We start from the raw sequence: 26,285 nt of genomic DNA, 5'->3' as shown, positions 1-26,285 counted from the left end.
TTTACCTTCATCCACAACATGAACGCACACTTCTGAAGTCTTGATTCCTTGCACCCACTGGTCTATTTTAGGCATCCGATCAGCAAGTCCTTGATTTCACTGAGACCTTTAACTCAGTGGTGTTTCGTTATCGGTCTTCGTTCCCACCTCCAACATGTCTTCTCTTCCTGTCTTATCCAGCTTAGATTCTAAGATCTGTCACTAGGATTACCTTCTTTCCCTTTCTGCCTCCAGGGTTACAATCCCGGTAGAACCAAACCCTCTGCTTCCTCCATGCCTTCACTCCCTAGCAGCTTTTTTTTAGTGTTCGTACTTTGGAGTCATAGTATGTGGTCGAAAGAATAACATTTTGCACCAAGGATGTCCATGTTCCAAAACCCAGCACCTGTGAATATGGGATTTGCCGATGTGATTAAGGATCTTGAGATAGGGAAGATTATTCCGGATTATAAAGTGGGCCCAAGGTAACCACAAAGGTCCTTGTAAAATGGAGGTAGGAGGTTCAGATTCAGAGAAGGTGTTGTGATGACAGAAGCAGAGTCAGAGTAGGAGAGTATGACAATGGAAACAAGTAAGAGAGAGAGACAGAGACTTGAAGATTGCTGGCTTTGAAGATGGCAGAGGGGGTCATGATCAAACAAGGCAGGCAGCCTTTAGAAGCTGGAAAATGCAAGGAAGTAGATTTTCTCCTAGGCCCTCCTTGATTTTTGTCCAGTGAAACTCATTTCAGAGTTCTGACCTCCAGCACTGTAAGATAATACATTTGTATTGTCTTAAGCCACCAAATAATTGGTGATCTCTTACACAGCATCAATACAAAATCAGTACATAGAGCCAATTTCAATAGCTATGGAATATCAACAATACTGGTAATTGTATTATACCTCCCAGTATACTTGGTTTTCTGTTCTCCAAAACAAATGTTTCAAGGCTGCTCTTTTCTTAAATACCCTCTCACAGGTCTTCCCACCTAGCAATTAACATTGCCTCATATTTCATTGAGAAGCTGGTGTCCATTATGACTGATACAGTACTTACTCGCTCAACTACCTATATGTAATCAATTTCCCAGCGAATCCTGCCACATTTTTCATGATGGCATTAGTGCCCTTGTAAGAAGAGATGCCAGAGAGCTTTCTCTTCCCTTCTCTCTGCCATGTGAAGACAGAGTGACAAGGCAGACATCCTGAGCCTCCAGGAACTGAATCTGATGGTACCCTGATCTTGGTCTTCCCAACCACCAGCACTGTAAGATGTAAAGGCCTGTTGTTTAAGCCACCCAGTCTATGGTACTTAGTTAAAGCGGGCCAAGCTGACTAATACGTTAAAACTGATATTCTACCAACATTTATATAAAATGCTATAGTAGAGAAATATGTTTAGAATTATTTCTCATATTACAGGTATAATTATTTCCAAATATCCATCATTGAGAGGAGTGTGAATAAATGTTTCTCTTTCCAATTTCTTGATTTCACTGAAATCTATTTGGCCACAGATGAAAATGTAATTCCATGGTATTTAAAAGTGGGCCAAGAGAAGGTACCACTATTGAGGCAGATCTTTAGGTCAAGGAGTCTCTATTAAGGACAGAAATGTACATGATGGTTGACCACTATCCGTAGCTATCTTTCTCTATGTATCTACAGCTATTTATAGCTTCTTATAAAAGAAAATGGAGAAAAATGGGGAGATAAGTTTTATGATTGTCTTGCAGAAAAATCATTTAGAAAAGTCTTGAGAGTGAATTCTGGAAAGCTCACAAGGGCTAAGAGCTTAATGAAAAGATGTTATTTCTGTGTGATCAAATAAAACTTTCAAATATTTCAGGGCAAATTCTGAAATGGGAAACTAGAAAATCATTTCTAGTAGAGATATCAAGTGCTGGCAATAGAATCTGAACCAACCTCAAGAGAAATAACTATAGAACATCATTCTGAGAAAGGATTTATTTCCTTAGCAAAAAAGTGTGCTGAAAGAGAGGATTCTGCTTTTGGCTAAGGTTAGAAGCAAGGGTTAATACAAGAAAAGATGCAGGAGATAATTGTACTATTTAAACCAAGGCCATTGTATTTAATTAATTGACATAATGCATGGTGATCATCTACCATATGCTAAGCATTATGTTAGGGAATAAGGCATATGAATTTAGAATCATTAGATGATTAATTCAGGTGCTTGAAGTTACTTAAGTGTGTGTACTACATTCCCTGACAGCCCTTCATTCATTTTCAGAGTCAGACATACCTAGGCATATTTGCAATACTTGTGAGAGACCCCAATCAGGCATAAATTTGCATGAGTGATCAAATTGCTGTGGGCAGCACTGATTGCTTCTCAAGGATACTGCTTCATATGTTTACTCAAATAAATAAAACATACGTAAAATACCCTAGATGTGAGCAATGAGGAATCACATCCCTTCTATATCAATAGTAGTCATGAAGGAGCAGGGGTTTTCTTTACTGTGGTGGATTATCACAGAGCATATTATTAGCAGGTAGCTGATGTTAGAAACTGTTGTGCTAAGGATCCCCAATTATTCCATTATAGGTTCTTGTATCTATAATTCATTAATGAAATTAGTTACCTATTTCAACTAATTCATTAAGCCAGGCCTCACTGAGCCACTTCTGGTTACTGTGCTAGGGCCAGAGATATAGAGATCTATGAGAGGTACCGTTTCTGGAGATCAGAGTCTAATGGTAGAGCAGCCATGTAGGCAGATAATTATTGTATAATGTGCAAAGTCCTTGCAAGAAATAAAAGCAGAATTGGAACTGTGGAGGAGGGCCGGGCCAATTGCCCAGGATATCAGAAAAGGATTTGCAGAGGACAGGGTATTTTGATCTTAAAAAAACAGGTAATTTGGCTGGGTTAATGGACCACCTAGGAAGACTATGGCACATCCAAAGAGGCCCCTGGCATTAAGCTCTCGGGGCAGGAGATGAGCCTGGCCTGAAAACAACTATCGAAGGTAATGGGACAGAGGCTGAGCACATCCAGATGGGCAGGTTGCATATGGTTAGCATCTTCGTGGAAGATAAGCAAAGTCTATACACAGAGCTCTCAAATAATGAACACTTTTTGAAATACATTAGCCTATCCAATTATTAAGAGTTAACCAAACTTTGTGAATTTTAAAAAATGATGATTGTTAGCTCCTCTTTCTATCTCCCTTGATTCTTACCTGCTAGATCTATAAATACATGTAGGGAAAGAACTTATATTATGGGTATACTCCTTGATTCAGACAGAAAGACATCCATTCAAAACAGGAGAAAGTGTACTTTAAAATCTGTTTCTTGGTTACATTAATAAGTGTGTATCAATTCCCACTGATGTATAAATATATTATAAATGATTCAGAGATATAGTACAATTTCTTTTATATGGAATAAAAGCTGGGGGCCAAGTGTCAAGTCTAGGATAAGAAGAGCAGTAACGGGAACATAAAGACAATCATTAGGGCAGGAAGTATGAGTAACTGAAGATGGGTTGGTGTTAGCCATGAGTTACCTGACAATTATTCTCTCAGTTTTTGTTTATTCGAGTATGTCTTCAAATTTCTCTTTTGCTTTTGAAGAATAGTTTTGTGAGATATAAATTCTAGGTGAATAGAACTAGCAACACTGAATGCTTTATCCCACTGCTTTCTCACCTAAATGGTTTTTGATCAGAAATCAGCTTGTAATCTTGTAGAGAATCCCTTGTTTTTGATGACGTTCTTCTCTTGCTACTTTCAAGATTCTCTCTTTGTCTCTGTCTTTCGACAGTTTGAGTACAATGCATCTAAGTATGGGTGTCTTTGAGCTGACCCTACTTAGGATTTGTTGAGCTTCTTGGATGTGCTGATTAATAGTTTTCATCAAATTTGGGAAGCTTTTTACTTATTTCTCCACTTTTTTTTCTGTCACTTTCTCTCCTCTTCTCCTTCTGAACCTTACATTATGCATAATTGGCATGTCTGATGGTGTCCTACAGATCTCTGAAGCTTTATTCATTGTTCTTTATTCTTTTTCTTTTTTGTCATCAGACTGTATAATCTTAAACTGCCTTAAACTTTGCTGATTCTTTCTTATTTCAGTTTAGAGGTGCTGTTGAGCCCCTATAATGCAATTTTCATTTCAGTTACTATATTTTTCAGCTCCAGAATTTTTATTTGGTTTTTTCTTTCTCTTTATTCTCTATTTGGTGAGATGTTGTTCTCATACTTCCCTTTAGTACTTTAGGTATGGTTTCCTTTAGTTCTTTGAACATGTTTATAATAGCTGATTTAAGGCATTTGTCTAGTAAGTCCAATGCCTGGCTTTCATCAGGGATAGTTTCCACTGACTTCTTTCTTCCTGTGTGTGGGCTATGATTTCCTGGAGGTTTTTGTTTGGGTATGTGTGCACATAGGTGTGTGTTCTGTAACTTTTTGTTGAAAATGGACACTGAATATAATGCAGAAACTCTGGGAATCAGATTATTCCACTCCCCAACATTTGTTGCTGTTTGTTTTGTTTGTTTGTTTAGTGACTTTCTTGCACTAATTTTGTACATGCTGTATTCTTTACATGCAGCCTGGTTGGTTGTACATAGGTGTCTCTGGTTGTTTTTCTTAGTGTGGTCAGCTAAGGTTTGGGCAGAAATTTCCTTAAGTGCCTTAAACCAGTAAGTTTCTCAGCCTTTGCTTAGGAGCTCTTTGTGTGTGTGTTGAGGCCTGACTTCAGTACTTCAGCAGGCAGTTCACAGCTCTGTCTTAGCCTTCACTTCCTGCACAGCCTCAAGGTCTGTCAGCTGGGAGTGATTGCAGTCCTCTTATGTTTTCTGTAGGCACACACTTAACTCCTAAATGTGGGAATGGATTTCTAGAGTCCCAAGAATATATAGCAGATTTTCAAAGCTCTCTATGGATATTTCACTTGCCAGTTTTTCCTTTCAAGTTTTCTGGTCAGCCTCTTGCTATCCCCAACTGGAAATGCTGCCTCAGTAGCTGTGATGTTATACAATTGTTGCTGATTGTTTTCATCAAATACCTTGGGGAAGCTTTCATCAAGTACCTCAGAGTGAGCTCTGAGTCAGGCCAAATAAGACCCAATCTGAGAATGGAGCTTTTCAGAAAGCTTCCAGACAAGTCAAATAATGACAGTTTGCTGGAGATGTGGTTTTTGAAGCATTTCAAGCCAATTCTCCCTCCAGTGGTTGCTAGGATGGAGGTATTTATAGCTATCATAGTTATAAGGCTATTGTTTTTCTAGGATACCATGGAGTTGAGGAATGGTGGACAGGACTAGGGTGAGTTAAAATGGCACAAAACTCACTGTTTTTATTGAGATTCAGCCATTTCTCTTCAATAAAACTCCTTGCATTGTTGCAGATCTTTAGTTAATGTTCAGCATTTTGAACTGGTTGGTTTTGACAATCTTTTAAATAGCAGATTTTTTAGAGATCCCTATTCCACCATTCTGGAAGGCTTCCATCAGGCTGCAACCTTCAAACTAGATTTTACTGTGTGTTTGGACATAATCAAAGGGAAAATTAGCACAAAAAAATGTGCAACTGCTACTGGATGAGAGACTTTTCATAGTCCACAGATCCAGATTTCTTATACTGGGAAGTCTTACCAGGACTTCCATGCTTAGCTCTAGTGTAGATAGTGCTGTTTCCAGACTATTTCTAGTTGACAATGGTTTGATCCTAAAAACCAGGAAAGCAACAGAATTTGTTTTTTATTTGTAGGTTTATTACAAATAGCCATGAGGCAAGAAATGGGTAAGAAATGTTTGCCCTCAGCAAAGTCCGAGGGTTTCCTCCCCTGTTCCTGGAGCTACCTCTTCTTAGGTTATTGATAGCGTGAAATCCACTGCCGTCAAGGAAAGTCCAGGACCAACTTGCAGGGTGTGGGTGTGACCTCATACTCTGGCCTCAATAAGTTAATAACCTTCAACATAATGGTCCAAAATCAGTGTATTCCTCAAAGTCTGGGTTTTCTTCTTTCTAGAAGAAGAACATTAACAGTTTGTTCTTGCTTGAAAGTCACTGGATTCCATCCATTTTCTTCTGGGTCTCTTTGCCAGTTTGCCTTGAAGAAGCCTATATAAATCATTTTCCTAGGTTTCTTGATTTCAACTCCTTGTCTTGACTAAGTTTCTGCTCAAACAAGAATACAACTTCTTCACACAAACCAAGGACACTATTTAGGCAGAGTGCACACTAAATTCTAAAGGAAAAAGAAATATTTTTCTCTGTGCAACTGGTCACCCAACAAAAAGCAACAATGTCTGCAGAGACTCTATCCAGTTTATCTTAGCAGTCAATCTGCTAGTTGCTTATTCATGATGCCAGCATAAGAGTTTATGGAGCTTTAGTCATCCCCAATGTGAATGGATAAGTATTTTTTTGTTTGTTTTTGAAGTTAAAGTAGTTGCCATTCAGTCATAAGAACAAAGAAAATCATCTCAAAAGAGAATTAGTGTTGCTATATCTTACAAGGTGAAATATTCCTGCAGGTTTTAAATGTCAGTTATTTAAGCTTCTACCTATAAGAATTTCAAAATTCTTAAAGATATGGTTTTAAAGAGGTCATCCTGTTGCAAATGCACTCTTTTCAAAAAGTTAATCTAAACACACACAAGCACAAGAAGCAGGGTGACCCTTGGTTGAAAATAAAATACTGAGGAGTTTGTGTTCTCCAAAATCACAAAGACAGTTCTCTGTAAAACATTAATTTAATGGAGAAAAAAGAAACCACCATCTCTCCTATTACTGTTTGGAGGGCATTCAGTTTCCCCACAATCATAAATTCTAGGCTGAGTGTTTGATATTGTAACACTTAAAGACTTGACAGATGGAGACAGAAGTATGAGCTACTGCAATACAAGTCGGAGTCTTTGGTATCCAGGCAACAGTCACATAAAGTTCCTTTTAAAAAGTACAGAGATAACATCAGCTGAACTTGGTAAGGGACACCATAACAACGTGCTTGGATGTCTAGTTGAAGACAGTCTACTTGTAAGCAAACGGGTGATGGTGCCTTTTATGTCATAAGCAGGGTTACTAGCCAAAACTGAGCACAGCCCTGCCTGCCGTAATTCTATCTTTTCCCTACCCCAGTGACTTAAGCTTTGTGATATTTTGTCCTGAATGGTTAGAGAGAAGCTCCAACAAAGGCATTTTGTAAAAACACACACAAAAAACTAAGTTTAGAATTGAGAGACAGTGGTTACATTTTTGTTTTACTCTGTAACCTGCTTCACATAAACAGAATGGAAAGTTTTGTTCTGATTCTATCAAAGTGATAGAGTGCTTTGATTTTGGACTCATCTTCACAATTCCTGCTGCCCCATTTATCATTTCTGAGACCAGCACTATAATTAGTTATGGCATGCTAATGTCCTCAGTCACAAAATGGAAATGAATATGTTACATATGCATTTCAAAATCAAGTGAATAAAACATATTCAAGTCTTATAGTGATTACTTTTGTTTTCCATGGCACTTCAGTTGTCTATGTTAAGGAAATAAAATACTTAGGTCACCAATATATAGTACATCTGATCATTGTTGTTATGGTAATAAGGCTATCGTAATATACTTAATAAATAGCTGTTGAATGAGTAACTGAAATAAATATCAAATCATTGCATTTTCTAACTGTAATCATAATGCACATAGGATTCAGATATAAATCTGTCTTCTTTTTACTGGAATCAAGTTGATATACAATCTTATATTGGTCTCAGATGTACAACATAGTGACTCAATAATTATATACATTACTAGATGCTTGCCATGGTAAGAGCAGTTACTGCCTGCTACCCTACCAAGGTATTACTGGTTATATTCTCTATGTTGTATTTTCATTCCTATGACTAATTTACTTTACAATTTTCAGTTTGTAGCTCTTTATCCATTTACCTATTTTACCCATTCCCTTACCTCCTTCCCTATGGCAACTGATAGTCTGTTGTCAATACTTATGGGTCTATTTCTTTTTTTGTTTGTTTCTTTTGTTTTTAGATTCCACATATAAGTGAAATCATATGGTATTTGTCTTTCTCTGCCTGGTTTATTTCACTTAGGATGATACCTTCCAGGTTCATCCATGTTGTTGCAAATGGCAAGATTTCCTTCTGTTTTATGGCTGGGTAATATTCCATTGTAAATATGTACCACATCTTATTTATCCATTCATCTATCGGTAGGCACTTAGGTTGCTTCCATCTTTGCTCTTGTAAATAATGCTTCTGTGAGTATAGGTGTGCATATAGCTTTTCAAGTCAGGGATTTTGTTTTCTTCAAGTAAATTCCCGGAAGTGGGATTTTGCCGGATCATATGGTATTTCTATTTTTAGGTTTTTGAGGAACCTCCATGTTATTTTCCACAGTAGCTGGACCAATTTACATTCCTACCAACAGCGTAGAAGGGTTCCCTTTTCTCCATATCCTCACCAGCACTTGTTATTTCTTGTCTTTTGGGTAGTGACCATTCTGACTGGTGTAAGGTGATACCTCATTGTGGTTTTGATTTGCATTGCCCTGATGGTTAGTGATGTGGAACATCTTTTCATGTACCTGTTGGCCATCTGTATGTCTTCTTTGGAAAAATGTCTCTTCAGTTCCTCTGCCCATATTTTAATTGGATTATTTGTTTTTTGGTGTTGAATTATATGAGTTCTTTATAAATTTTAGATATTAGTCCCCTATTGGATATATCACTTGCAAATATATTGTCTTTTAATTTTGTTGAGGGTTTTCTTTGCTGTGCAGAGCCTTTTAGCTTGATGTAGTCCCACTTGTTTCTTTTTAAAGCTGACTTTAAAAAAATAGCAGAGCCCTGAATCCTCCACCTGGAAAAACCCTTGTTTTTCTAATGAACCCTGAGAAATTGACTATGTGCCTTGTTTTTACTGTTAAAAGGCTCTAGTGAACGAATCTCTTAAGGAATTTTTAAAAGAATTTACTGTTAGAACAATATACTCAATTTTCCTAAGATCAATGATACTGGGAGTCTTCTGCAGAATCCAACCTGGAGTTAACTTGGGCTGTTGATAACTTCTTGAGTTTATTTACCCGTGACAGGGGATACAGTGTGTGGTGGGGACATACTAGTGGTATTGGCTTAGGGGAAATGTACTAGACGTGGTTGTTGGTGAGGAATGTTGATTTACTCCTGCTAGGGAAACAAGCTATTGTCTTATTTTTTGAGCAATTACTAACCCTGGTGCTGGGCATGGCATTTGATGGTGATCAGATGAACAGTTGAGAGCAATATATAAAGAACTAAGAAGAATAAACTAGAGAAATTTCATTTGTGAATGTTGAAAGTAATCTTTAGGGAATGGTTTACCTTCTTGTCACTAAGAATTAGCAGTAATAGGATATTGAAAATCCAGAGGGTTGACAAATTCCACATTGAATTTTCTTGCAATTTCATATTATCTTCCTCTAGAACAGAAGGATGAATTAGAGTAGATGATGTAGTGGTTTGAGACTAAAAGCTGTTGTGTCAACCAACTCCTCAATGATCTTTCTTTTCTAGCAACCCTGGCCTTCCAGCTCTTACACTCTGGTGCTCATTCCTGCCACAGGGTCTTTGACCATGATTTTATTAGAATATTCTTCCTCCATCTCTTTATCTAGTTTACTGCTATTCTTCAGATCTTTCAGCAAAGCGTTTTTTTTGTTTAACACCTAAATGATTTTATAATACCGTATTCCTTTTCTTATTATAGTTTAATTTTATATTTGTGATAATAATTGATTAACATCCAATTTGCAATGGACTGTATGTTCCACAAGGGAGTGATGATATCTGTTTGAACCTCTCATTGTATCCCAGCACAGTTCTTAACATGAGTCCTCTATAAGGTCAGACAAGGAAATGATTAATTTTGCTTGGAACCCTCAAAGAGATGAAGTAAGCCTAACAGAGATAGTGTATCAGTTTAGCTTGGCAGAATATAATATCCTGGAGAAGGAAGGTATTCCAGCCATAGGAACCACATAAGTAGAGGAAAAGAAGAAAATAAGTACATGTTGTATTCGGATATAAGAACATGGATGTAGAGGAGAGGCTGCATGGAGATGAGCCTACAGGGGCAGACTGGGACCAGATTGTTTAAAGCCCTGGGCTTTTAAGGAATGTGGACATTTTCTAGGCAGTGAGGAGCCATTTGAAGCCTATTAAGCAGCAGAATAATACAATCCCATCTGTGTTTCTGGTATAACTCTGGCAGCAGTGTGGAAAGCAGTGGAACTAAAAATAGGATTATAAGTAATGTGCAACTTGCTTTTCCCCTATTTGCACACTAACCCAATTTTTAGCTTTGACATACATCCTGTTTGTACAGGAAAATCCCTAAGCCTGAAGAAGAATCTCCTTACACTATTTTAAGCAGAGTTGTTTAAAGCAAAAGAGCAAAGTGGCCATCAGCCATTGTATTTTGTGCCTTGTGCCAATAAGTGTCCAATTTTGAAGGCATTTAATAAAAGTAACTTAATACATGGAATTGTAAAATTCAGATATTGTTCAGAGATTCTCAGAAACTGACCTTTAGGAAATATTGCAGAGAAATAGCCTAGGGAATCAATATTATACACCTCCCCACAAAAGTCTAGGGCAGCAGAAGAAGTCAACCAATTCTAAGAAAGTGATGAGATGTATCCTAGAAATAACAAATTATGAAAACCCATAAAGTAACTTGATATTACTAGACATCTTGAAAAATGTCAACATTTAGGTGCAAGGGGCATAGCACTATTTATTTAGAACCTGTTATCATTGGATGCTGTTTTGTTTTAATATCATTAGCCCATGTAATCCTCATAACTTCAGGAGATATTATTACCAGCTCTATTTTACATAAAACATTGGAAATCCAGTGAGGGTAAGTAACTTGTGCAAGGTTTCCTCAGTAGTAAATGACAGAGATAGATACAAACTAGGGAGTCTCATTCCAAGTCCCTGCTCCTCTTAAAGCCTGCCTCATCATGCAGAATGGGGCTCAGCCTTGGAAAGGCCCCTTTCTTCTCTTTGTAGAACACCTTTAGTCATCTTTTATTCTTTTTCACCAAAGAGAAAATACCAATTTAGCCAGGTTAATGTCTGACTGTCATATAAAGCCACATAGAATTTTGCCTGGTAAGATTTTGTAGACATCTGGTTTTGATGGTGATCATTTTTAATAATTGGTTCAGGCTGGTCCTGGCTCAAGAAGTAAAAAATAATAGAAACACAAGTTATCAGAAAACAGACTCACAAAGTGTCTGCAGAGGCCCACAGCTCTAACACAGAACCCTGATTGTCCTACCTTTTGGGTATTGTTTTAGAGTTGATTATATCAATCTTTATAAATTACTCCTTGGGAGAAGTACGCAATTATTTTTTCCTAGTACTCTGTTCCTAGAACTTATGCTGTCAAATAAAAACTTGAATACATTTACATTTCCTTGTGCCTTGCTTGCACACATCACCCATCTTGCAAGACCTCTATAGTAACAGGTACGTTTGGACTGCATTTTTATGCAATTTTCTTTTTTGGTGTTGTATCTGAGAATATTCTTATAAAGATCCTGATGACTCTTGGAGGCTTTGATGCAGCAATGTTCAGAATTATTGTAATAAAAAAGATCAGAATCCTAAGTGGTATGAGCTATTTTGATAGCATCCATATAGATTCAAGAATGAGAATATTTGAAATGGTTTATTAATAATAGTAATAATTTTGAAACTATTGTCATAGGAGGATACCCTCTTGATGTGATAGCCCCTAATTTTATGCATTCCTTTGTTGACTGAAATGACTAAATTCAGTTAAGGAAATCAATAGGAACTTTTAGGATGCATGTATTTTTAAGTCATAGGACCCTAGGACCTGGGGATAATGTAATTCAACTTCCTACTCGTCCTTGACCCCATATCCTCTACACACACACACACACACACACACACACACACATTCCTACCTGCAGTGAGGTGTATGGCTACTCCAGGGTTTGTAAACTCAAATACCTGTAGAGATCAGCCTACAGTGTAAATGACTACAGCAGGCCCAGAGGTCCTCCTGTCCCTTGTCTTGGAACCAGCAGTACTCTCTGCTATCCTCTGTTTTTCTACTCTTGGTAGAGACATGGGCTCAGGAATACGTTTCTCTACAGTGAGGAAAACCGCAGTACAATAAAGGTGGTGAAAGGTAGCTGACACTTTGCTTTAGATGGGGGTCACCAACTTCCATGCGGGGACAGTGGGATCCACACTGCCCCCTGCTGGTCCTAATCCTCTCAGCCGAGTCTACTTTTTAGAGGTTTATTTCTTCATTCTTAGCACTAAGTTCTTTATCAGTTTGAGAGCTTTGAGGGGCAAATAAAGGAAAATATAACTTAAATAACAAAGTAGTTACATGGCTTAACAAAACTAGAGGTTGCGCTCGGGAGGCTGAGAGGTTGCTAGGGTTTCAAGTGAGGTTTGATCAAGGCTCTATCTCCAGGTCTCTGGTTTGACCCTGTCCCTTCATGTTGACTACATTCTCACACTGACTTCTCTCAGGTAGGCAATTGGCCATAGCAGCTTCATCTATCACTTTGGTACACCATATTGTCCAGGACAAGAGAGGCGACCTCTCTTAACTCAGCCATTAAACAGAAAGCCATGTTCCACAGATGGGACCAATCACTGTGGCCAGGAGGGTCAGATGACATGTATGCCACTTTGAGCCCATCTCTGCAGCTGGGGCTTGGTCCAGTCACACCAAACTATGGCTGCTACCTAACTGCGAAAGAGTGAAAGGACATGGAAGAAGTCTAAGCTTCAAGGTTCTCCCAGGTTACAACCCTAGAGAGAAGAGGAGCACTCATGTAGGGTCCGTATACCTAGACTCTACTTGGGGACTTGGTTTTGTTTGACCCCGTGTGGACCAACTACAGTTTGGAAGATCATCACTGGCCAGGCTTGGTTCACTTGCCCACTCATGTGGTCGTATGTCAGGAAAGGTCCTGTAACTGACGCTTCCTGCCATATCACACGGAACAGGGGAGAACATTTTCACAACGAAAATAGGGCAGCAGATGGATAAAAAGAAGAGATGCTCGCTCTGTCTGATATTCTGCTTCTCTGCCCTTCAACAAGGAGCTGATGTCTTCCAGAGATGATACCACATCCTTAGGCATTGATTTTAAGAACAGAATCATAATGTGCACCAGTGTATTTTTAAAATACTATAAGAACAACACATAGAATTTATGTTTCTAAATGTCTAAAAATTAATATAGTTTGCATATATTATGTACTATAAGCATAGGGAGTACAATCCGTGAATCATTCTATGGTATACATGTTCATTAACATACCCAAATTTTATTTTATTTCTTACCATAATGTTCTACTCTACCCATCCCCCCCACAGCATATATATATATATACACAAAAAATTCATCAGAGAATCAAAATGCAGAAACTGGCCTCTCATTTCATTCTCTTGAGATTTTCTCTTTGCCAGAAGGAAGTGTGAGTACCTTCAGATTCTGACCATTGGTTCATATTAACCCACCCCCAGAGATCCTGACTGGGTTTGTGGTCTTTGAAAGCTCTTTACCAGGTAACCTTGATAATTAGCTATTTTTGGAGACCTCTGAAAAAGGATGCACAGTGTTCCCTTTGCCAAGATAGTTAGAGCCTAGTGCGCATATGACATAGTGCTGGCCTCTTCATTGTGGGAAATCAACTAACCTTGCATGGAAGACACTTAGAAAAATCCCCTTTGATGGGTGCCTACATTTTCTAGGATCATCATGTGACCATTTCTGTTTCTAATGGAAATGGGTGCCATTAGCTGACTGTACAGATGCTCTACACTTCTTGGGCCAGGTTTACCTACCTCTGCATCCCCTTCCAAGATACAGATTAGGTACATGTCAAGGAGGAACACATGTGATTTTGCCAAAGTTCCTATCTAGTCCTTCTCTTTCAAGTGCTCATTTGCTTTTTATGTTTCTGAGAAAATCCCCCACATCTGAGCTGATGTAACTGAGTGATGGAGTGTCATAATGAGGCCATAGGGAATGTTCCTGTCCCAGGGAATGTAATAAAAAGGTCAGAGCAACTCCCATTTCCTCACCTGGCACACTGCCCAGGTAGGTTTGTGTTCATACATGCTCAGCTGCAAGTTGCGGGGACCTCTTCTGCCCTACATTCCCAACACCTAGTGGATAAGGCCAGTTCTGAAGCTTAGACTCCATGGATGGTTGAAAGAACCCTACCTTCAGGGGAGGGCAGGGACAGAAGGAGTGGTGTCTAGATTAGTGCTGTTCATCAGAGATCCAATGCAGGCCACATATGTCAGCCATGTAGATAATTTTAGATTTTTCTAATAACCACATTTAAAAAGTAAGCAAATATTGCTTGGCATTGGATTTGATAGGGAAAGCACAATCTTTTGACTGATCTCTTTCTCGATAACTTTTAAGTTTTGCCTCACTCTGACTAAGTAAAGAATGAAATAATCAGAAAGGTCTGGTCTGGAGAGTGGAGGCAAATCTTAGTTTGGCAGATGCTAAGGCAGAGAACTCTGGAACCCCCTACATGGAATGCAGAGCCAAAAGGCAGAGGAGAACGGACGGCATGTCACTCCTGTGGCTTGCAGTGAGGGGCTCTATAGGATGACTCACTAGTGATTTAAAAGTGTAATGAAAAGAAATAAGTTACACAGATCTGAAAGTTCAGATTAACAAAGATTTGTCTTATAAATTTGTCTAAGCTGTAGGAGATTAAACAATACTTAGAATATTGTGTTTGGTAATGCCAAGGCATGGTCAGATAAAAATACTTGTTATCAACTCCAAGTTGACATTGAAGATTATCTTTTAAGGATTTAAATCTACACATACAATGGGAGGTGGCCTCCCTGCACAATTACGAGTGAAAATAATAACCTCTTTGCTGTGATGACACTATCTCCATCATATTCCTTTTGTATGTCTAGGTTTGTATAAATTAGTGTACTCAACAAAGATTTGCATGAATTCAGTAGCCAACCTCAATTAAAATGGAAATATTGAGCTTGATACTGAGTCAAACATCTAGAAATTATAATAAACATAGTTTAGCAGTGATGGCTGTATTTCTAGGTATCATTGAAAGAGGGCCTAAACAATGTACCTCCACATTCATGAGAGGAGAATTGGCAAAAAATAGTATTTCCTAAATTAAACAAAAATTTCTAAAAATTGTTCAGGGAGAATATGCAGATAGATCAGGTTCGAGATTTACTTGGAGGTATTACAGGATGAAAGGAAATGAAATGCTAAGACTTAGCATGATTAATTTTCTTATACCTCTTGTGGTTATAGGATAATCTGGGAGATTTAGAGAAATAATAAAGTAAAAGAAATGGTGTATCATTACTTTGAATTGTCCCAGTGTTCAGTGATTCGAGTGCTAGGTGATGTGAATGGCATTGTCTTTAAGTAAACATCCATATGGTACTAAACAGTATCATCTTTTGATAGCTGTAATTCAACTGTGCAATTTGTAAACAGGTGCAGACACTCTGAGGCACCATTCCATTTCTGCGTTTTCTTTCTCTAGGGCCTACATTGGCTATGGCTGAGGTATTAAAGATCAGAGGGTGGTTTCTCCTTTCTTATTTTCCATCCCAAGCTCTGGTATAGATTGCTATGTATATAATACACAGCACTTACTTTTATTAAGTGGAAAATCTTTCATTTATTCTTCTCACTCAGAATATTTATTGAGCTCCTACTATGGGTCAGAAGCCATGGTAGGTGCTGCAGGGTACAAAGAGGGGTAAGATGAAATTCTACACTTGAGAGTATCACAGTCTAGATGACTGTAAAACAAACATCATAATTATAATGTGATGTGAAAAGTATAATTCAAAGGGCTTTGGGAACATTTCTAGCATACTTTAAGGTGATAAACATCATGTTTCTTAAATACTCCATTCTAAAATCCCATTGTGCATTAATGGAAATTGACACCTGAAATAAGGAAGTGGGCATTACAAGAGTTTGTACCTAGATGGGAACAGGAATAATTTGGGGGGGCATCAGGCATGACATAATGAAGCAGGTTTAGAAGGGGTGAGGATGCAGACAGCTCTGGGAAGCCAATAAAATAATCCATTTATTTCTTAGAATATATTTTTAGAGGCATTTTAGGTTCATAGCAAAACTGAACAGAAGGTACAGAGATTTCCCATATACTTCATGCCACCATCCCATGAGCAGCCTCCCCCATTAACATCTGCTGCCAGAGTGGTACATTGACGCATCATTATCACTCAAAGGGTTACATTAGAGTTCACTCTTGATGTTGTTCATCAAATGGCATTTTAAGAGAACCAAGAATTAGAGGGATAACCAAGCAGGGTGTTGAGCAGAGAAGCAGGGAGGCATCTGTTTTACAACGTTAGTGAAACCGGCCCTGACTTAGTCCTTTTGTTTTGCTTGGGCCCACATGCTCCTCAAGCATAAAGAAAAGCTTAATAGAGTCAGGGAACAGGTCTTGCCTAGAGCAATGAAAGCAGTGGCTGATCACTCATGAATATTCATTGCAATGATGAATATGCTGTACTTGGGTTCTTTTGGGTTGACTAAGAACAAGTGGAGACAGGGCATGGCTCATTACTCTGAAAATTGATAATTAAAAGAAAAGAATTAAATATTCACCTTGGCTTTCTGGTAAATACTATTTTTCAGGCAATCAAACAGTGTTGGTTGATGAGGGAAAGGTTTTCTGTACAGATGAATTTCACCTAATGGAGAAGGAATAACAAATTGGAAAATATTATTTTGCAAGCTCTAATGAAATAACTTATGCAGATAATGGTCATCAACAAATATTGAAGGCATTAGATAAACTGAATGGTCTGATCAACCTTAGCAACATTAAAAGTGAGAAAACCAGACAAGAGGTATCTTCTGATATGACATCACTACTTATGAGGTATGTATGTCAAAAAGTCAAACTTGAGACTAATTAACATTAATTATGTTACTGACTTGGGAATATAACTCTCAACTCACAGGAAACACTGGGGATAGAACCAGTTAAACCACATCTGGTGAAGGTCATCAGCCAAAACAGGATGTGGGATCTTTTCTATGTGATCCAGTTTTAAATAGACTTTTCCCAATGGATGAAGCAGTTTCAGTAGAGGGACTTTAGAAAAGCTGACTGTGCTCCTATAGGTTTTACATTTTAAAAATTGTTAGTGGTGGTGCAAATCCAGTATTTTACAGATGAAAAGCAGTAAATTGTGGAGTTGGAATTTGTAGGCAGATTCATTTGCTAATAAAGGAAACTGCAGAAATTTTGCTTACAAACTGGCTTTTTTGGGTTCCTGGTTTCTGGTCAGAAATCAGTGTAGGGACAAGAAAGAAACTTGATGCATGTCTTAAGGAAAGAGTTGGTTAATTTGTCCAGTCAACCAGATTAGTCTCCTGCCCATTTGCTAACCTAATATTTCTGGTGAGATTTCAGCAAAACTTAATATTTGATCTCGATACTAGAGCTTATGGTCCAATGGGGTCTATTAATTAGGATATGGTCCAGCTATAGTGATTGAGAAATAACAGTAGTTTAAATAAAATAAGGTCTATTTCTCACTCAGAAATAAGGAGTCTGGAATGACACAAGTCTAGGTTGGGGTAGTGGCTCCTGGGGTGTCAGTATCATGACCTGGTCTCCTTCCTTTATTACCCATGTTGGTTCATAATCTTGGGAGTTCCTCAGGTGAAAACTGCCCCCCACCACTACACGGAGGGCAGGGAGAGTCCCAAGAAAGAGGTAGACCACACCAGATTGGTAAGTGGTAGTTTTAATAACCAGGGAACTTCCGTACAAGGCTTATCTTGGGCTGCCACAAAATGAGTAGACATTCCTACTCTTTGGTGAAGTAATGTTGCAATGGTTAATTTTATGTATCAACTTGGGTGGGCCATGATGCCCAGATATGGTCAAACATTATTCTAGATGTTTTTATGAGGGTGGTCTTAGATGATACTTACATTTAAATCAGTGGACTTGGAGTGAAGCAGATTGCCTCCATAATGTGGCCTCATGCAGTCAGCTGGGGCCTGAATAGAAAAAAAGACTGACATCCCCTGAGCAAGTGGGAATTCTGGGGCAGCCTGCTTTCGGACTTCATCTGCAAAGGCTCTGCCTGGTTCTATGGTAGATGGCCTCTGGGTTTAAACTGCAACTCTTTTCTGAGTCTCCAGCCTGCTGGCTTTCCCATCAGACTTTGGACTTGTCAAGTCTCTGCAAAAACATGAGCCAATTCCCTTTAAAAAAATCTCTTTATACACACACACACACACACACACACACACACACACACACACATCTCAAACTCAGCCACCTTCCCTCTATTCCACTTACCCCCAAGAAACTTGTAGATTCTTGTTCCCCACAAGGTGAAAATATGCCCTGCTGGGAATTTCAGCCGTATTAGTGGTTCCAGGGTTCAGTGATGGGATGGCTTTCAGGTGAGAGGGGATGGTCATTAGTTTTTTTATAGGGTGGAGTCACACCTATTCTTTGAGAGCTTTTGTTTTGGCCCCCTGTTGACATTAGGGATGATAATAACTCCCTTTACTGCCCCCCGAGTTAGCTTAGGGAAGGAATAGTCTTTTCACAGACATTGTGCTTCTCCAAAATGCAACCTTTCTCTGTCCTCAGTCTTACTACTCAGTTGTAGCGATAGTGGCATTAGGGTTATGGGCAGAAATTTCTGGCAACCCTTAGAGAAGCTGGAAGGCCATAACAAAGGGCAGGACTCTGGGTCTCTAGTCTTAGAATGTGGGGTAGTTAGTCTTTTAGCATCTTACAATTTCATGAATATTTTGGGAACAAGCATCTCACTGGGCATTTGATAAGGCTAGAGAGGTGGGATGATGTCAGACCCCTTTGGGTCTTCCAGTTCAGACAAGGTGGGCAAAAGGGAAGGTGGGCCTGGTAGGCCATATTAAGGAGTTGAGACTTTTTCTTAAGAGCAATGAGAAATTACTGAAGGATTTTAAACAGAGGAGTGATATAGTCAAGTGGAGACAATCTTTTAGATATCCCCCCACTGCCCTCCACTTTATTTCACCTTTCTTACTTCAGTTCTGCAGTGCTGGTGCTTGTGTCCTCTTGACTCAGGACTTTTTGGTGGCAATGGAAGGTGGGTGAAGGAGAAGTTACTTAATTATAAGAGGCATTTCTAGATTTTGTAGAAATTAAGCTCACAGAAGAAATGATACCTGTCTTTGAGTGGGGCTGGGGGAGAGGGAGCCTGTGAGGGTTTGGAGAGAGACAGTAAGTTCTCCAAGCCTGGGAAGGACTTGCAGTTCGAGGACTCTGGAAGTAGCAGGCTCACACCTGTCTCCCTGACCCTGCTGAGAGTTGGTGTCTGGGCCTGCACTGGTGAAGAGTGGGTGAGAGATGCTCCAGGTGAGCCTGGCTAAGCAGAGGGCCTCCCAGCCTGGCCCCAGGGCACAGGAACAGCAGTTCCTCAGACTCTGAGGGACAGGAAGCCTTGGACACTGGGCATTTCAGGCATGAGCCTTGTTGGGTAAAGACCAAAGAAGCTTCAGTCCTGCAAGGTCTTTGCCTGATTCAAAGGAAGGGGAGCCACATTCATCACTGAGGCAGAATTTCTTCACACGTGTCTGACTATGGGGCTCAGAATGACCTTTAGGCTGATTTTAAGAAACTTCTTTCTTGTCTGTTCTTTGTTCATGGTTACAAATTCATATAGACATGGTTAGATATGCCTTTCAGAAAGGTAATTTTGATTATTGTGTGGATAAGAGGGAGCAAGATGAGATAAGGGAGTCTAAACAATAATGCCATTCTGGCCAAACTCTATTGGCATTTTTCAAGTTTCATTACCTTCCCCTTAGAACTGAGGACAAGATTATACACTTATCAAATGATATCTTCAACTCTGTTTTTTATAGTTTGATAACATTAGTATTGGGATCTGCCCTGGCCTATAACTTTATAGACTTACTAACAAAATGATTTTGTGTGAAGTGAAACTGTTTGCATTGATTATGTCATTTTTTATTTGATGGTTTAAAATATTGTGAAAAAGGAAGTTCTGATATATTTAGGGACTCAGATAAAGAACTGTTGAAAGAAGAATCTTTCATCAGGCGAGAGTGGCTTGTGGGTGCCGGAAAGAAGGACACAGTCGTACCTGTGCTGGGGGTTGTGGGCTGATTGCAGAGCCCGCTGAAGACAGATGTTGGGCAGAGGTAAATGGAAAGGGGTTGGTACTTCTGAAATCACAGGAGAATGTCAGGGGCCCGATAAAGCCTTCTCTGAATACCAGCGAGTATAGTTTATACCTCAGAAGCCAACAGTGAGAAAAGGTCTTGGGACAGCTGACAGTGGAGACACAGTAAGTAAGTATCACTTAGGATGCCTTCTGCTACAAAAGCAGAAAACCCACCAAGAGTGGCTTGAACAATAAAACATTTAATTATTTCACATAACCGGAAGTGTAGAGGCAGGAAGCTCAGGAAGCCTGGAGAAGGAACTGTTTCATCCACTCAGTGGTATCAGCGTGGCCCGGGCTGCTTCCATTCTTCTCCTCTGCCAGCTCCGGCCCGACAGGGTTTTCATCCTCGGGCATGGAGTCTCAGGGTTGCAAGGCAGTCTCAGGCGTCAGGAAAGTGTAGTTTTGTTCATCCTTCCTTCCTTTGTTCCCAGTACCTCATGCAGTGTGTGTACATAGCTCTAGCACAAAGTAGCTCTCAACAAATATCGTTTGAATAAGCAATTACTAGGCTGTTTCTAAAGAGAAAGTTGAAGGGTGTCATTAGCTGCTGGTTTTGTAATTGACTTTGTAATAGAACTTTACAGCTAGCACAGTGAGCAAGGCACAGTAACCACACAGTAAGCGCCTTCTGACCAGTGAAGGTATTGAGGTAGAGACAGGTAAAAGGGATTTCCTGGGATGATGTAGGTAGGTAGCGGTGGGGAACTCAGCCACGGTGAGGCAGGACACAGCGTCTAAGCTTTTCTCTGCCTCTGTATGAAAGTCCTGCTCAGAGTGTGAACAGACTTTCTCTGTGGAGATGGGGTGGTCTGGCTTTTTTCTAGTCTCCTTCCAATTTTCTGTTGGCAAGAACTCTGAAACTAATTTCCTTTAAGCCTTGGCCTTTGAGTTCCAAAATAGTGGATCTTACAAATCACAAGTCTTGGCTTGCAAGATCATTACCTCTCTGCTCAAAGGGAGGAAGCGACCATGCAGTATGGGAGGTGGGAGTCATGAGGAGATCTGCACGGTGTGGCCAGCTGGCTCGGATTTTCTAGACCTTATCTCATAATCGACTACATGCTTGCTAGACTCTATACTTATCTAAATAAATGAAGAGGTTAATACATCAACAAATCATTGAATTAATCACAATCCAGAGGAAGAGTTGAAAATCTGGCCGACAGCCGTCCTGCCTCCTCTGAGAGCGCCCAGCAGTCTGAGGAAGCAGCCTGAATAGTGATGGTGCTGCTGAGGCTGATTAAAACACTGCATCCCAGAGCCCCGGATTCTACTCAGAAGGAGAATCCCTGGGGGAAGGGGATGGGGGCAAATCTGTTTCTAGGGAAGACATTTGGTTAACATACCCCTAGGAAATCAGAGGTACTCCCTGCCCAGCCTGAAGAGTATTCTGGAATCGTTATGATGACAGCACAAAAGCCAAGCTACCGTGAGTTTTCTTACAAGTGCGTCGCAGCTGCTAACCAAGCAGTGAGACATGAGTTGTGTGAGGCTGCTCTGCCCTCACTGCTTTTGTCTCTAACAAACTTCTGGCTTGCCTACAGTCAAGTGTCTGTTTCAGTCTTTTCCCCCATATGTTTCTGCAGCATTTGGAAGAGAAAGTGGAAAGTACTTTGATGGAATGAGTCTACAGATGATAAAAATTGGGGAGGTAAGCAATTACAAATTATTTAGGAAGATGTTCTTAAAATACAATGTGATCTTGATAAATAAAAGACATTGGCGAAATCAGTAAAAGGAAACTTAATAAAATAGCTCACATGGGGGAAATGAAAACAACCTTTAATGGGGCAAAATCTAGTTTCAGTAATACTGCTAAATTGGTTTTGGAGATTCAACTATTAGTGAAATAATTATGAGCCAAGTGAGTGTGTTATAATGATAATAGGTATATTGTGTATCAATAGAAATATCACTAATAAAATTACTTTAGAAAGAACATTTCACCATATGTGAGACAATTAAGTAGCTGTTATAATTGGAACAAGGAGAATAATAGATTTGGAAAATCAAACCATCCCCAAACAACTCGCACGGGTGGACTGGATATTCTCTGATGCCCAGAAAAAGAGATACAAGGAAATATCAGAATTGAGGGGGACACAATAGCTCTCTATTATCTATAGAAAATGCCTCGAACTGCCTTATTTGTAAAGACAGAAGGACTTTTCCCTTTAGCTTTTGTTTGTCTTTGCCGCAGTCTTCCTTCCTCCGCCTGAGCCATTATGTTGCAGATAGCTCTGTGATCAGTATTCTGTGAGCTGTCTTGACATCACTGCGGAACTGATGAAGTGAGTTCTTTCCTCCACCCCCTTCTGGCCACTGGACCTCAGGTACACAGACCTAAATTAATCACAGATGTGATTCATAACACACTCCTAACATAGCTCTGTTCCTGTCTTCTTTTAGTATTTAGGTATTTTTATTTTTCACAATGTAGTAAATATCTGCAAACTTACTGCTTGAAACACAAACCAGGAAGCTGAAATAATCTCCATTTTAGGCCCAGGTTCTGCTCCATCTTCCCATCACCTGCCTCCTTGACCTGAGATGACCATCAGCCAAAATACCACGTTCATCATTTTTCCTTTTCCCTCCTATTTCACATAGTTTTATTGTTCATTCCTTTTTACTGTTTGTTCACTTTTACTGTTGTATAATATTGCATTGTGTGAATATACCATACTGTATATGTCTTCTTTTCTGTTGATAGATATTTGGTTTTTGCTACTATGAACAAACTACTATAAACACTCTAGTAGATTTATTCTACTAGAATAATTTCTCCTGGATCATTTTCATTATCATTTAAATACGTTCTACTGCCTGTTATGCTAAATTTGCCCATCCCTACCTTTACCCCATATTCCCTTGCAACTGCTGTTAGCTTTCAATGTTCTCCTTTCCAGCCAAGACTCTTCTAAGAGCTGTGTGCACATTGTCTGGTCTACTTACTCAGTGTCTACTCATTCAACTCAATCTCTTCTGGCTTTTGCACCCACCTGTGCACCCAAAGTACTTTTGCTAAGGTTATCAATGATTTTCACATTGCTAAATCCAATGGACATTTCCCCTCAATCTTATCAGAGCTTAGCCATATTTGACTCAGTTTTGCAGTCTCTCCTTCTTAAACTACTTTCTTCTTTCAGTTGCCATGTCATCACATTCTCTTGGTATTCCTCTTTCTGCCTGTAGTTTGGTTTTTCCTCCTCCACATACTACTTAAAGATATGTATTGGAACTCTCCAGAAGTCAGTACTAGGCCCCCTTCTCTTCTCACTCTATACTCTCCCACGGGTTGCCCTGCTTATGCCTACTGTCCCAGCAAAAATTCTTAATAGCATCCCCTTCCACTTTCAAGAGTGTCCCAGGTTGGATGATAAATGATTCATTCTCCCTATAGCTAGATACCAATGACTCCCAGTTTGCCCATGGCTTCTTATTGATTGAGTTTTCTGCTATTAATCTTTCTTTGGTTATGGTACAGGCACTTCAAACTTAATATTTCTAAAACTGGATTTTTTCTTTTCCTTCCCAAACCCATTTGCCCTCAGTCTCCATCTCAGAAAATGACACCTCCACCCACTCAATTGCTCAAATCCCAAATCCCAGAGACTTGTTTCTGTTCATTTATATGATTTTTTTTTCTGTTTGTTTTTCTAGAATTCCATAATCTTCAGCCCATCTATCTTCAAGACCTGTCAATTTTAAGTCCATCACTGTAGTCAAAGCTACTATCCCCTCTTGCCTGGGAGCTGCAAAGGGCTCATAACTGACTTCTGGCTTCCACACTCGGCCACCTCTCTCAACCTACCCATTCTTCTACTCCGATATTTTAAAACCATAAATCAGATCATGTAACTTTTCATTTCAAACATTTCAGTCACTTGCTATTGCACTCAGAAGAAAAGCAGGTTGCTTTCTCTGGCCTCCAAAACTCAGTGCGCTCTGTCTCATGCCTGTTGGCTTAGTCCCAGCCTGCATCGCTCTGTTCCTCTCGCTCACACTGGTCACACCATCTCTGAGCTCTTGCAGTGCACCCAGCCCCCTTCTGTCCCAGGGTCTTGGCATAGAAAGCCCTCCCACTCATTCCTAGTCCTAACCTGGCTGATACTCTTTTCTTAGGTCTCAGCTTAAGTATCACTTCTCCTGGAATGCGGTATCATGTGTGCATGTGTGTGTGAGTATCTGTGTAATTAAAAATGCTTTTTTCAATTCTAGGGTAATACATTTTTTAAATGAAAAATGTATTTTCAGAAAATATAGGTAAGCAAAAAAAAAAAAAATCATCCCCAATCCCATCACTCAAAGGTAAATAGAGTTAATATTTTGCTTTGTATTTTTCTAGACGTCTTCTCTGTCTACATAGCATGCAATTGCTTGGATGGCCCCAAGCCCTGTGATTGGTGGGAGTCATTCTACCCTGTAAATTTTACATGTGATTCACATCAGGACTACTCCTTTACATTGGAAACTTAATATCCTTCTCAGTGTCTCTAGGGGTTCTTGTTGTAGGCAAATGGTTGCCCAGCTTCCACTTTGCTTCAGCTTGCTTCTTCCACTGCTATATTGATCTCTCTAGTGTCTAGCCTCTTGTGTAGTCCCAAATATGCAGCATAGCCCCTATCCCTGATTCCATGATTCTCCTTCCTGGGGGCGAGGGGGAGGGCTGGAAAATGTCACAGAAGAGAAAATGCTTAATGCATCTCTATTTTCAAAAAGCCTTTAGCTACTTCACCATGAAAATGTTTTACTATCTAAAAGTATAAGCTGCCTGCTGCATTGCTGGGCTGGGATAATCTCTCTCTCAACCAATCCCTCCTCACTCAGTCTTCCCATTGCCCCAGATCCTGTGACTTTCCTTCTAGGGAATAATTCAACATTCTATTTTGATGGTTCTCTCCAGACCCTTTTCGGGAGGGTCTCAGCTTCCACACTTAGGCCTACTCAGACATCTTTTCTAAACAACAAAGGCTTTAGGCTTGAGGGAAATCATGCCATTCCTCCAGTGGGCAAAAGCAGCTCTGACCAGTTATTATTTTAACAGTATTTTCCCCCTCTTGTTGGCATATAGAAATTACCCCCACCCCACACTAACACACACAAAATGGTACCATACAATATATACTGGTTAGAAGTCTGCTTTCTTCACTTAATGATGGTTGGTGAATATCTTTTATATCAAAACATGTACACAGTGTAGACAGAGACTAAAGCAGAGCATGTAATAAGCTATGGTGGGCAGCATGCCTGAAAAGTTGTTAGAAATTCAGATTCTCAGGCCCTATGCTGAGCCTAATGCTTTCAAATGTGTATTTTGATCCCTATTTGATGTTCATATGCATATACAAGTTTGAGATACATTGGAGCACAACATTTATATGGTTTTCATAAGAACAAAATAGCAATTCTTATTTTTTCTTTGTCAGAAAACCTATAAAAGATAATTCTAGACATTTATATGGCTATTTAATTTGTGCTTTCACTAGCTACCTTATTTATTAATGTGATACTGATGCCAAAATGCAAAATGCTTTCCTAAAATATGACATTGTCCACAACTCTCCTTTACCCCTGCTAAAGCGAACTATAGAGTCCATGATTTTCATATTATATTTTCATGGAAAATTAAGATAACATTTAGTGGTTTTAAAATTAACCTAAAGTCATTTTTATCTCTCTTAATATTAAATTCTAAATCAGACAGTTTTTTTGGGCAATTTTCAAATATATGTATGTAAGACTAAAATACCTTCTGCTTTGACTCTTTGAGAACACAATTACTGAAGTAGGAGGTCTTGGAAGATGGCCAACTATTATTCATGGCAGGGATGAAATATACTTACTTGGTCAGGTCAGTAGAGTTGAAAGTTATGATATGGTTTAATTTAGAAACTGAAGTAAATACAGGAGAAATGAAATTCCACTCCTGGTTCTCGTGTTGCAGAAGATTATAATGAAGTGAGGTACTTTCTCCTTCAAAACAAATACATTAACTTCACAACATTACTT

At 39.3% G+C, this 26,285-nt stretch overlaps 1 long non-coding RNA gene across 1 annotated transcript; it reads left to right on the top strand.

The window, feature by feature from the left end:
* Positions 1-2,535: 2,535 nt before the first annotated feature.
* LOC118920087 (uncharacterized) lies at positions 2,536-22,600 on the top strand. Its single transcript, XR_005027754.2, has 3 exons — positions 2,536-2,977; positions 21,860-21,924; positions 22,494-22,600. It is a non-coding gene; the product is annotated as an uncharacterized LOC118920087 (long non-coding RNA).
* Positions 22,601-26,285: the final 3,685 nt, after the last annotated feature.

Source organism: Manis pentadactyla, chromosome 6, assembly GCF_030020395.1.
Source record: "Manis pentadactyla isolate mManPen7 chromosome 6, mManPen7.hap1, whole genome shotgun sequence".
Lineage (NCBI taxonomy): Eukaryota > Metazoa > Chordata > Mammalia > Pholidota > Manidae > Manis > Manis pentadactyla.
The sequence above is the reverse complement of the archived record's forward strand: the minus strand, read 5'-3'. Positions and strand labels throughout refer to the sequence as shown.